Genomic DNA, 12,228 nt, shown 5'->3' on the forward strand with positions numbered 1-12,228 from the left:
GTGTGTCCACGTACCCTCGTAGACCAAAAGCGGAATCATTAGCACAACGCGGTTGATGTAGTCTTACGTCTTCATGATCCAACCGATCAAGTACCAAACGCACGGCACCTCCGAGTTCTGCACACGTTCAACTCGATGACGTCCCTCGAACTCCGATCTAGCCGAGCTTTGAGGGAGAGTACCGCCAGCACGACGGCGTGGTGACGATGATGATGTTCTACCGACGCAGGGTTTCGCCTAAGCACCGCTACGATATTATTGAGGTGGATTATGCCGCACACGGGTAAGAGATCCAAGGGATCAATTGTTGTGTCTAGAGGTGCCCCCTGCCGCCGTATATAAAGGAGCAAGGGGGGAGGCCGGCCAGCCTTGGGGCGCACCAAGGAGGGGAGGAGTCCTCCTCCTAGTACGAGTAGGACTCCCCTCTTTCCTAGTCCAACTAGGGAAAGGAAGGGGGAAGGAAGGAGAGGGAAAGGAGAAGGAAAGGGGGGCTCCCTAGTCCAATTTGGACCCCCTATAGGGAGGGGGCGCAGCTGCCTTCCCTCTTTCCTATGGCCCACGTAGGCCCAATAGTCCCCCCCCCCGGGGTTTCCGATAACCCCCCGACACTCAGATAAATACCTGTATCACTAGGAACCTTTTGGATGTCCGAATATAGTCGTCCAATATATCGATCTTTACGTCTCGACCATTTTGAGACTCCTCGTCATGTCCCCGGTCTCATCCGGGACTCCGAACTACCTTCAGTACATCAAAATACATAAACTCATAATATAACTGTCATCGAACTTTAAGCGTGCGGACCCTATGGGTTCGAGAACTATGTAGACATGACCGAGACACGTCTCCGGTCAATAACCAATAGAGGAACCTGGATGCTCATATTGGCTCCCACATATTCTATGAAGATCTTTATCGGTCAAACCGCATAACAACATACGTTGTTCCCTTTGTCATCAGTATGTTACTTGCACAAGATTCGGTCGTCGGTATCTCAATACCTAGTTCAATCTCGTTACCGGCAAGTCTCTTTACTCATTCTGTAATACATCATCCTGTAACTAACTCATTAGTTACAATGCTTGCAAGGCTTATAGCGATGTGCATTACCGAGTGGGCCCAGAGATACGTCTCCGACAATCGGAGTGACAAATCCTAATCTCGAAATACGCCAACCCAACAAGTACCTTCGGAGACACCTCTAGAGCACCTTTATAATCACCCAGTTATGTTGTGACGTTTGGTAGGACACAAAGTGTTCCTCCGGTAAACGGGAGTTGCATAATCTCATAGTTATAGGAACATGTATAAGTCATGAAGAAAGCAATAGCAACATACTAAATGATCCAGTGCTAAGCTAACGGAATGGGTCAAGTCAATCACATCATTCTCCTAATGATGTTATCCCATTAATCAAATGACAACTCATGTCTATGGTTAGGAAACTTAACCATCTTTGATTGACGAGCTAGTCAAGTAGATGCATACTAGTGACACTATGTTTGTCTATGTATTCACACATGTATTATGTTTCTGGATAATACAATTCTAGCATGAATAATAAACATTTATCATGAAATGAGGAAATAAATAATAACTTTATTATTGCCTCTAGGGCATATTTCCTTCAATTATTCATGCTAGAATTGTATTAAGTGGAAACTTGACACATGTGTGAATACATAGATAAAACTACGTGTCCCTAGTATGCCTCTACTAGACTAGCTCATTGATCAAAGATGGTTAAGTTTCCTAGCCATGGACATGAGTTGTCATTTGATGAACGGGATCACATCATTAGTGGAATGATGTGATGGACAAGACCCATCCGTTAGATTAGCATAATGATCGTTCAGTTTTATTGCTACTGCTTTCTTCGTGTCAAATATATATTCCTCCGACTATGAGATTATGCAACTCCCAGACATCAGAGTAATGCCTTGTGTGCTATCAAACGCCACAATGTAACTGGGTTATTATAAAGATGCTCTATAGGTATCTCCAAAGGTGTTTGTTGGGTTGGCATAGATCGAGATTAGGATTTGTCACTCCGAGTATCGGAGAGGTATCTCTGGGCCCTCTCGGTAATGCACATCATATGAAGCCTTGCCAGTAATGTGACTAATGAGTTAGTTGCTGGATGATGCACTACGGAACGAGTAAAAAGATTTGCAGTTAACAAGATTGAACTAGGTAAGAAGATACCGACGGTCGAATCTCGGGCCAGTAACATACCGATGACAAAGGGAATAACGTATGTTGACATTGTGGTTCGACTGGTAAAGATCTTCGTAGAATATGTGGGAACCAATATGAGCATGCTGGTTCTGCTATTGGTTATTAACCGAAGAGATGTTTTGGTCATGTCTACATAGTTCTCGAACCCGTAGGGTCCGCACGCTTAACGTTCCATGACGATATGTATTATATGAGTTATGAGTTTTGGTGGCCGAAGGTTGTTCAAAGTCTCGAATGAGATCATAGACATGCCGAGGAGTCTCGAAATGGTCAAGAGGTAAAGATTGATACATTGGACGATAGTATTCAGACACGGAATGGTTTCGGAAAGGTTCAGGTATTTTTTCGGAGTATCGGGAGGTTACCGGAACCCCGCTGGGGAATTGTTGGGCCTAAATGGGCCATAGGGGAGAGTGGAGGCAGCCCAAAAGGGGTGTCCGCACCCTCTCCCATTGGGAGTCCGAATTGGACTAGGGGAGGGGGCGCGCCCCCTTTCCTTCTCCTCTTCCCTCTCCCTTCCCCTTTTCCCCCTCCATGAGAAGGAAAAAAGAGGGGGGGGGGCGAATCCTACTAGAAGTGGAGTCCTAGTAGGACTCCCCCCTCCTTGGCGCACCCCTTGTGGTCGGCCTCCTCCCCTCCTCCTTTATATACGGGGGCAGGGGGCACCCCAAAGAACATCAATTGTTTAGCCGTGTGCGGTGCCCCCTCCACCGTTTACTCCTGTGGTCATACTGTCGTAGTGCTTCGGCGAAGCCCTGCACGGATCACTTCACCTACTCCGTCATCATGTCGTTGTGTTGATGGAACTCACCGACTCCTTCATGCCTCTACTAGATCAAGAGTTCGAGGGATGTCATCGAGCTGAACGTGTGTAGAACTCGGAGATGTCGTACTTGATCGGTTGATTCGAGAAGACGTTCGACTACATCAACCGCGTTAAGTTAATGCTTCCGCTTTCGGTCTACGAGGGTACGTGGATACACTCTCCCCTCTCGTTCCTATGCATCTCCTAGATAGATCTTGCGTGAGCATAGGAATTTTTTTGAAATTGCATGCTACATTTCCCAACAGTTTCCGTGCGCTCCAGGAAATTAAGGTTGGTCCAAAGAAGACCGCAAAGCCACCGGTTGAGCACCGATCATCTGCGCATCCAGCCCAATCAGCATCTGTGAAAACACTCAAGAGTGTAGATGTTAATCTCTGTATACTGAGTCCAGAAGATATTGTCCCCTTGACATATCGGAGAATTCTTTTTACAGCTTCCGAATGAACCTCCGTTGGTTGAGCCAAGTACTCACAAACCTTGTTGATGGCAAATGAAATGTCGGGTCTGGTGAGCATCAAGTATTACAAACCACCTACAGTGTTGCGATAGACAAAAGTTTCTTCATCATTGAGAGCTTGGCCGACGTCCTGCGGCAACTTCTGTTGCACATACATGGGGGTTGACACTGCCTTGCAATTCTCCATGTGTGTACGTCGAAGTAGGTCAGTAGCATACTTCTTCCGAGTAAGACTAAACATCCTAGAACTGGAAGCCACTTGAATGACCAAGAAGTACTGCAATGGCCCAAGGTCCTTCACTTGGAAGGACTGAGCTAGCTGATCCAATAGACGCCGAATAGCAGTCGGGCTGGAACTGGCGACGATGATGTCATCGACGTAGATGAGCATATACATTGTGATGCCGGCATGAGAGAAAATAAATAGGGATGTATATGTTGTTGATGGAGCAAAACCAAGTTGTTGGAGACGATCACTGAGTCCAGAGTACCATGTGCGCGGCGACTGTTTGAGGCCATAGAGAGCCCGCCGAAGTTTACAGACATAACCCGGGTACCGAGGATCCTCAAACCCGGGAGGTTGCTGCATATAGGCAGTCTCAGAGAGAGTTCACCATGGAGGAAAGCATTGCTAACATCAAGCTGCCGAAGGCTCCAGCCGCGCCAGACGGCAAGAGCAAGGACAAGTCGGACGGTTGCCGGTTTTACAACCGGACTGAAGGTTGAAAGTGTGTTATGTCGACTAGAGGGGGGTGAATAGGCGATTTTTATGAATTCTTCACTGAGGAATTTTCCGGTGAGGAAATTCCTTAGCGTAGAACTATTAGCAGCGGAATAAGTACTCAGAAGTAAGCATAACAAAATACAAGCATGGTCATCATGATGAAATGAAGACTAGCATAGAGTATAGAAAGCGTAATCACAGGATAACACAAGATGAGGACAAACAGACTGAAGAAATTGAACTGAGGAAATTGAGAAAGTCTTCAGTCAAAGTCTTCAAACACAGATATGAACAAACACTCAACACAGTAATGAGGAAATGAAAGGGTTGAGGAAATAGAACCAGTAGGTTGGTGAAGACAATGATTTGGTAGACCAGTTCCAACTGCTGTCTCAGTTGTACGTCTGGTTGGAGCGGCTGAGTATTTAAACTCGAGGACACACAGTCCCGGACACCCAGTCGCTGAGCACGCAGCTCAGGACACCCAGTCCTCACCGTATTCTCCTTGAACTAAGGTCACGCAGACCTTGTCCAATCACTCGTGGTAAGTCTTCAGGCGACTTCCAAACCTTCACAGACTTGGTCACTCGGTGATCCACAATTCCTCTTGGATGCTCTAGACCTTGACGCCTAACCGTCTAGAAGAAGCACAGTCTTCAAAGGTAACAAGCGTCGGATCCACGCAGGATCAATCTCTTCAGTGATGCTCAATCACTTTGGGTTTGTAGGTGTTTGGGTTTGGGGTTTTTCCTCACTTGATGATTTTTGCTCAAAGTCCTCGGAGGATGGGTTGCTCTCAAATGACAAGTGTCAAGTTCTCTTGGAGTAGCCAACCAGCTAGTGGTTGTAGGGGGCGGCTATTTATAGCCTAGGGAGCAGCCCGACATGATAAGACATAAATGCCCCTCAATGATATGACCGTTAGGTGGATAAGATATTTTGGGACAGCTGGCGCGCAGCACAGCAACGGTCGGAAATTTGACTCTCAAATTCCTCAGGGCTATCATGTTCCTCACTGTGGAGGTAATTCGCACTGGCGAATTCCTAACTCCTCAGTCAGAACAAATTCATCAGCGACCAGAAGAACTTCGTCTCTGTCACTGAAGAAAGTGACTGAACTGTATGAGATTCCCAAAGGCTTCACTCGAAGGGATTGGTAGGTGTAGGACTTTGAGTTGAGCATCACATGGAAATTTTTCCTTAGTATTTCCTCGACCCCCTTTAACAGTACGGTGTTTCCTATGACTCAAGAAGAAGAAAATGAAACTACGAAAAAAAAGTCTTCACGCTTCATGTTCCACAAATGAATACCAAGTCTTCAAGGTCACACCAATTTCTTCACTTTCAAAGTCTTCAGAATATCAAAGTCTTCAGTTGAAGAACTTCATTTTTAGGGGTCGACTTTCTCTGTAGATATCAAACTCCTCATAGACTTATAGACCTGTGTACACTCACAAACGCATTAGTCCCTTAACCTATAAGTCTTCAATACACCAAAATCACTAAGGGGCACTAGATGCACTTACAATCTCCCCCTTTTTGGTGATTGATGACAACATAGGTTAAGTTTTCAACGGGGATAAACATATGAAGTGTATACACTGATATTGAGGAATTTGATTGCAAGATATAGAAGAACTCCCCCTGAAGATGTGCATAGTGAGGAATTTGCTTTTGAGGCAATGCACATTTGAAGAGTTGAATCATGGAGATCTCCCCCTATATCTTGTAATTCATACACGCATTTGATATATAATATGAAGAATTTGAAATGCATGATGAAATATGGTGCCTGATGATATTCAGCATGCGTGCAATGTCATTAACGAGGAATAAGCATGCAGAGCATAATGCAACAAAAGTATCAGCGCACCATCGGGTTTAAGATTACAACTCGATCCAAACAAAAGTTTCAGAAGAACAAGAGTTGTAACTTTAAAAAATGCCCTTAATATAGACCCGCTTGAAGACTAACTCAGATTTCTCCCCCTTTGTCATCAAATGACCAAAAGGATTGAAACTGAGGACTAACGCCCCTGAAGAATTTCAAGTCGATGGAGGAGCGCCAGCGTTGTCGGGGTTGTTTGTTGTAGCAGGGCCTGCCGCAGTGTCGTCCAAATCTTCATACTCATCAGTGTCACGCGATGAAGAATAAGAGCTGGCCACCAAGGAAGGAACTTTGACCTTCTTGAATTTCTTCGGTGGAGGTGCAGACCAGTCAAATTCGTCCTTGAGACCCATATTCTTCAGATCTGCAGCGCTGTAGACATGAGAGAGAACAGCCCAGGTACGGTTGAAGGTTTCATGGAGGTAGTATTGGTTTTTCTTCACTGCATTGTGTGTTGAGGTCATGTTGTGAAGAATTGAACCAAACTAACGCTTGACCCATTTATGATTGCGATCAACCTTCTGATGAAGACTGAGGAGTAACTCACGGTCAGTCATCACCCTGGGTGCTGTGGCTTGAGGATTTTGCTTGGCTGAGGTATTTGCGGCAGAGTCATGTGTGGCGGAATCGTCATTGGTAGAGTAAGATGCAGCCTTGCGAAATTGACCATCCAATGGACGAATGCCTTCATCGATCACAGCAGCAGCCTTGCCTTTATCATCAGCTGATGAAACTGTCCGTTTGAGAACTTCAATGGGAGGCAAGTAGCTACCGTGGTTCAGAGTGTCAGCTTTGTAATTCAGTGAGGATCTTGCCCTGATGAATCTCATAATCCAAGGAGCATAGGGCTTCAGCTCGAATGGTAACATAGCAATATTGGCCAGAGTCCTCATGAAGAAATCATGGAAGTTGACGGGAACGCCATGAATGATGTTGAAAAGCATATTCTTCATGATGCCAACGACTTCTTCATCATTTGAGTCGTGGCCTTTGATGGGACTCATTGTCTTCGTCAGAATTTGATAGACAGTCCGAGGCACATACAGTAATTCCTTGACGAGGAATTTGGTTCGTGGGGCCTGCCTTGGCTTCAAAGGCTTCATCAGCACTTGCATATAGTGATTTGAATGTTCTGGTTCGTTGTAGATACAACGAGCACCATCAACTGGAGGACTGAGTGGTAGAGCACGAAGCAATTCAGTTGCTGGTGCCTTGTAGTGAGTATTTTCAGACATCCAGTCTAATACCCATGAGTTCACGTCTTCAGCGTCTCCGGTGATGTGCAGAGTTGCATAGAATTGAAGAATGAGTTCTTCATTCCAGTCACAGATATCAATGCAGAAATTCAGAAGTCCTGCGTCGTGAAGAACACTGAGGACTGGCTCAAAGCCGGGCAGAGACTCCATGTCCACATGAGGAATATGTGCATGATCGAAGACTTTGTCTTTGTTGAAGAGCACTGAGGAATAGAAATTGGCTTGGCTGGCAGTCCAGAAACGCCTCTTCCTTATGCAAGCAGAATCATATGGATTATAGTCAGTGAAGAATACGTGCTCGGCAAAGAAATCTTCAGCCTTGAACTTCTGTTTGCTTGAGAACGGATTCTTTTGCTTTGGCAGAGGGGTGTCTGTGAGTTGCATCACCACCTCAGGAATCGCGAGCTTAGGTTCTTCAGGCTGAGGAATTTCTTGTTCCTCAACAGGTGCAGTCTGAGGATCAGCAGCAGCAGGTTCATCAGCACTAGTGGCTGGAATTTCTCATGCACAGAGAGAGTGGGTTGAGTTTCTTTGGAGCCTATTTGAACTGTTGGTGCAGGGGACTGAGGAATCTGTTGGATCGGGGTGAAGAGAGGAGTATTGGGATGCTGACTTTCCCAAAAGTCATCATTCATCACAGGTGTGGTGCACCCTATATACACATCTTCATCTTCAATTTCCTCAACACCAGCCTCTTCAGCTGTGAACTGAGGCATAGGTGAGGAAATGACTGGCGTTGAAGGGATTGCATCCACTTCAATTTCTCCATCAATCTGCTCTGACGAAGCAGCAGAATGATGTTCTTCATCAGATCCGATTGGGATCTCATAGTCTTCTCCAAAAGGAACAAGGTCCTTTGATGGCATGGAGGAAATCGGAACAGCATCAATTGGATTTTCGATTGAGCTGGTCATTGGCTTCATTTTCTTCGCAGCCGAAGAATTTGACATAGCTGATGCCTTCCTTTTCTTCACTGCAGCTCGCTCTGCAGCCTTGGTCTTCTTCACATCAAAGGCAGATGGAAGAATTGGAGTTGGTGTTGGCGCAGGAGGAGCTGAGGAATCTGGTTGAATTTCTTCAGGCGCAACTGATGCAGTTGCCCTGACTTGTTCAGTTTCTTCAGGCGCACCACTAGTGGATGCCCTGGCAATTTCTTCAGCGGCTGGAATGGGATCATCAGCCCTGGAACTGGCATTTTCATCAGCAGCCTGAACTTCATCAGCAGTGCTGGCATGTTCTTCAGTCGGCTGAGCTGAGGTTCCAGCCTGAGGAATTTCATGTTGCGTTGGGGCAGCAACATTGGTGAATTTCTTTGTCAGGTTGACGAATCTGACTTTGGCTCCTTGCCAATCAACATAGTAGGCATCAAAGTCCTTGCTGAGGGCTTGAATTTCAGACTGAGCCTGGAGAAGTTCCTCGGGTGTCATTCTGACAACATTTTTCTTCAGGAGCTTCTCCTTTCTGTATTGAGCTTTCTTAATCTCTCTTGCCTTTTCAAACTTCCATTTCTCTTCAGTGATGAAATGGGTCAACATATGACTTTGTCCAGGGGTCATATGAAAATCAGGCATTGGGGTGTTTGGATCCTTGTGCCAGAGATCAATATAATCGAGGATTTTCCTCGGATCCAACAACAGTGGCACAGATGTGCCTTTGGCTCTAGCGGCCCTTTCTTGGCGATCTCTGATGATTTCCGCAAGTTCATCATCAGAAGCTTCATCATCAGAAGGCACATGGAATGCGACCTGTTTCTTCTTTGGACTTGGCCGAGGACCTCGTCCAGCTGTTTCTTTGGTCTTCAGCAGAGTCAGGCCAGATGATGAAATTGGTGCAGCTGAGGAACTTGCTGAAACAACAGAGGCAATCGAGAAACCAGCAGTCCTTTGACATGTAGCCAGATGCACAGGAGATGAGGACTTTAAAGGAGCTGTTGAGGACTTTGGTGGAGCTGTAGCAGTGTGAGGAATTTGCCGTGAGGGCGCTGCTGAGGAACTTGGCCGTGAGGGCGCTGTTGGTGAAGCACTTGGCTTACGAGCATGCTTCTTTGGCATGGATTTCCTCGGTTTAACCGAGGCCTCAGTAGCAGTAGCAGTGGCAGAATCCTCATTGAATTTCTTCACTGCCTCCTTGGCTTGTCTTGCCAATTTAGCTTGGCGCTTAGCCCATTCTTCAGGAAAGTCCTCACCACGTTTGATGCTTATGGGGTCAGCTACTTGGCCAGGTGCCAATGGAGCTCTTGGGCATGGAGGATTGAGGGCGAATTTCTTCATGTACTTTGGAGTCACATATCTGTATTCCCTCCATTCCCTTGCCCATCTCCGTTCAATCTTCTGAATGCGCACCTGGCGCTGATTTTTGTTTTCTTTGCCAAATTTTGCTTCATCAGGTGTGCAATAGTCAGCATAAATTTCCTCAGGGATTTCAAACGCAGTCATAACCTCAGGTTTCTTTCCTCCTTTCTGCGGCTTCTTACCGTCTGCCATATTCTTCAGTTGAGGAATCTGAACAATTGAGTTCTCTGAAGAAGTATGCAGTTTTTCTTCGAGGAACGCTGCAAATGAGTTAAGTTGATGAGAACCTAGTGATTCAGCAGCAGACATGAGTACCTGTGAACAGAGTACAGGTGCGAGGAATTCGGAGAGGTCATATGCGTTCTGAGAAGGTTTTTCGAAAAGAACAAGTTATGAGGAATTTGACTAGATGAACCTTGAGGAATTTCACTAAGCGTTCTTGTCTTACGTTCCAGAGTTGTATAGATCGAAGATCCACACAATTAGGGAATCTTGAAGAAAATGATTGCTTAGAGAAACAGTTCAAGATCATATGATGTGTGTGGTGTTCATATGTGTGAAGATTTAAAGAATAAACACATTTGAAGATTTTCAGGAAAGCTTGAGAATCAAGGCGAGTAATAAAAGTAACTTTTAATTACCCAAAGTGAAGAACACGAGAACTGAGAAGAACAGATGGGAAGTTCGTCAGGTTAGATCTTCCTTGCCCTAACTCGGCGGAGGAAGACAGCTACGGCGGCGGCGGAGTGAAGATTTCCATGGTCGGCGTGAGTACGACGGCGACGAGGTCGAGGCAGCGAAGCTCTTCCTCACCGGCGACGATGGTGTAGCGGCGGCGCTAGGGTTTGAGGAGCTCGAGCGGGAGAGAGAGGTCGAGCGGAGTAAATGAAGTGAGGAAGGGGAGAGGGGTATTTATAGACACGGTGAAAAACTGTTCACCCGAAGATTTGGGACGAACGTGCCCCTGCCCTTTCTCCTTCACGCGACATGTGTCACCCACGTACTGTGTAGTGGAGATCGTGTGCGATCGTGGGTGAATAGAATAATGCATCATGGGATGCGGAACAGTTTGAGCGGCAAAACCGAAAATTTGGATAAGATTTGTTTTAAAGTTTCGTTCGCAATTTCTTCAGCTGACCAGGACACAGTGAAGATTTTGAACGAGTTTCAAATAGAACGCACATGAAGAATTTGTGAATAGATTGGGTTGAGTATAGCATAGAGGGAGAAGGGTCCGATCACATTCACTTAGCAGAAAAAGCAACTTGAAGAAATAGCTATAAGTGAATGCTGTAGAGGACATAAACTCATATATATATATATATATATATATATATATATATATATATATATATATATATATATATATATATATATATAGCCAATGAAGAAAAATGAAGGAAACGGTGAAGATTTTGCAAAGTTGAAGAATTTGAGAAACTGAAGAATTTCAAAATTGAGGAAAAACTCAAATTGAAGATTTTCAACTTTTTGTGGTGGCGTGACCCACCGTATAAGAATGATGATTTCAGACACCGCGTACAATTGTCGTAGGGCTCTGAGAATCAAATTCTTCATTAATTTCTTCACACTTAGAGTGTTATTCTTCATTGATTGAAGAAAAACGTTTCTTCATGTGTTGCACATCTAAGTCATCAATTTTGCATAAGTGTTAGGATGTGGGTCCTTTTCAAAGAACATTCGAAGATTCCAAGATATTTAGCTCACACCGCAACTTGCTAAATCTCTTCTCATCCAAGGGCTTAGTGAAGATATCAGCTAGCTGTTCTTCAGTCTTCACGTGCTCGATGGAGATGTCGCCCTTCAACACATGATCACGAAGAAAATGATGACGAATCTGAATGTGCTTTGTCTTCGAGTGTTGAACTGGGTTGTGAGCAATCTTGATGGCACTCTCATTGTCACAGAGGAGAGGCACATTCTTCACATTGACGCCATAGTCCTTGAGTGTTTGCTTCATCCAAAGTAGTTGAGCACAGCAAGAGCCAGCAGCAATGTATTCAGCTTCCGCAGTGGACAGTGATACGTAGTTCTGTTTCTTCGAGGACCAATAGACCAAAGATCGTCCGAGGAAATGACAAGTGCCAGAAGTTGACTTGCGGTCCACACGATCACCAGCATAGTCAGAGTCAGAATATCCAATGAGATCAAAAGCAGAGCCCTTGGGATACCATAATCCTAGTGTTGGTGTGTGAGCTAGATATCGAAGAATATGCTTCACAGCCTTATGGTGTGATTCCTTCGGTGCGGCTTGAAATCGGGCACACATGCAAACACTGAGCATTATATCTGGCCTAGATGCACATAAGTACAATAAAGAACCAATCATGGAGCGGTATACCTTGTGATCGAAGTCAATACCATTTTCATCAGTGCATAGATGGCCTTTTGTGGGCATAGGAATTTTGATGCCTTTGCAATCTTTTATGCCGAATTTCCTCAGTACATCTTTGAGGTATTTCTCCTGAGATATGAATATGCCATTGCGCTGTTGACGAATTTGAAGGCCTAAGAAGAATTTCAACTC

Source organism: Triticum aestivum, chromosome 2B, assembly GCF_018294505.1.
Source record: "Triticum aestivum cultivar Chinese Spring chromosome 2B, IWGSC CS RefSeq v2.1, whole genome shotgun sequence".
Lineage (NCBI taxonomy): Eukaryota > Viridiplantae > Streptophyta > Magnoliopsida > Poales > Poaceae > Triticum > Triticum aestivum.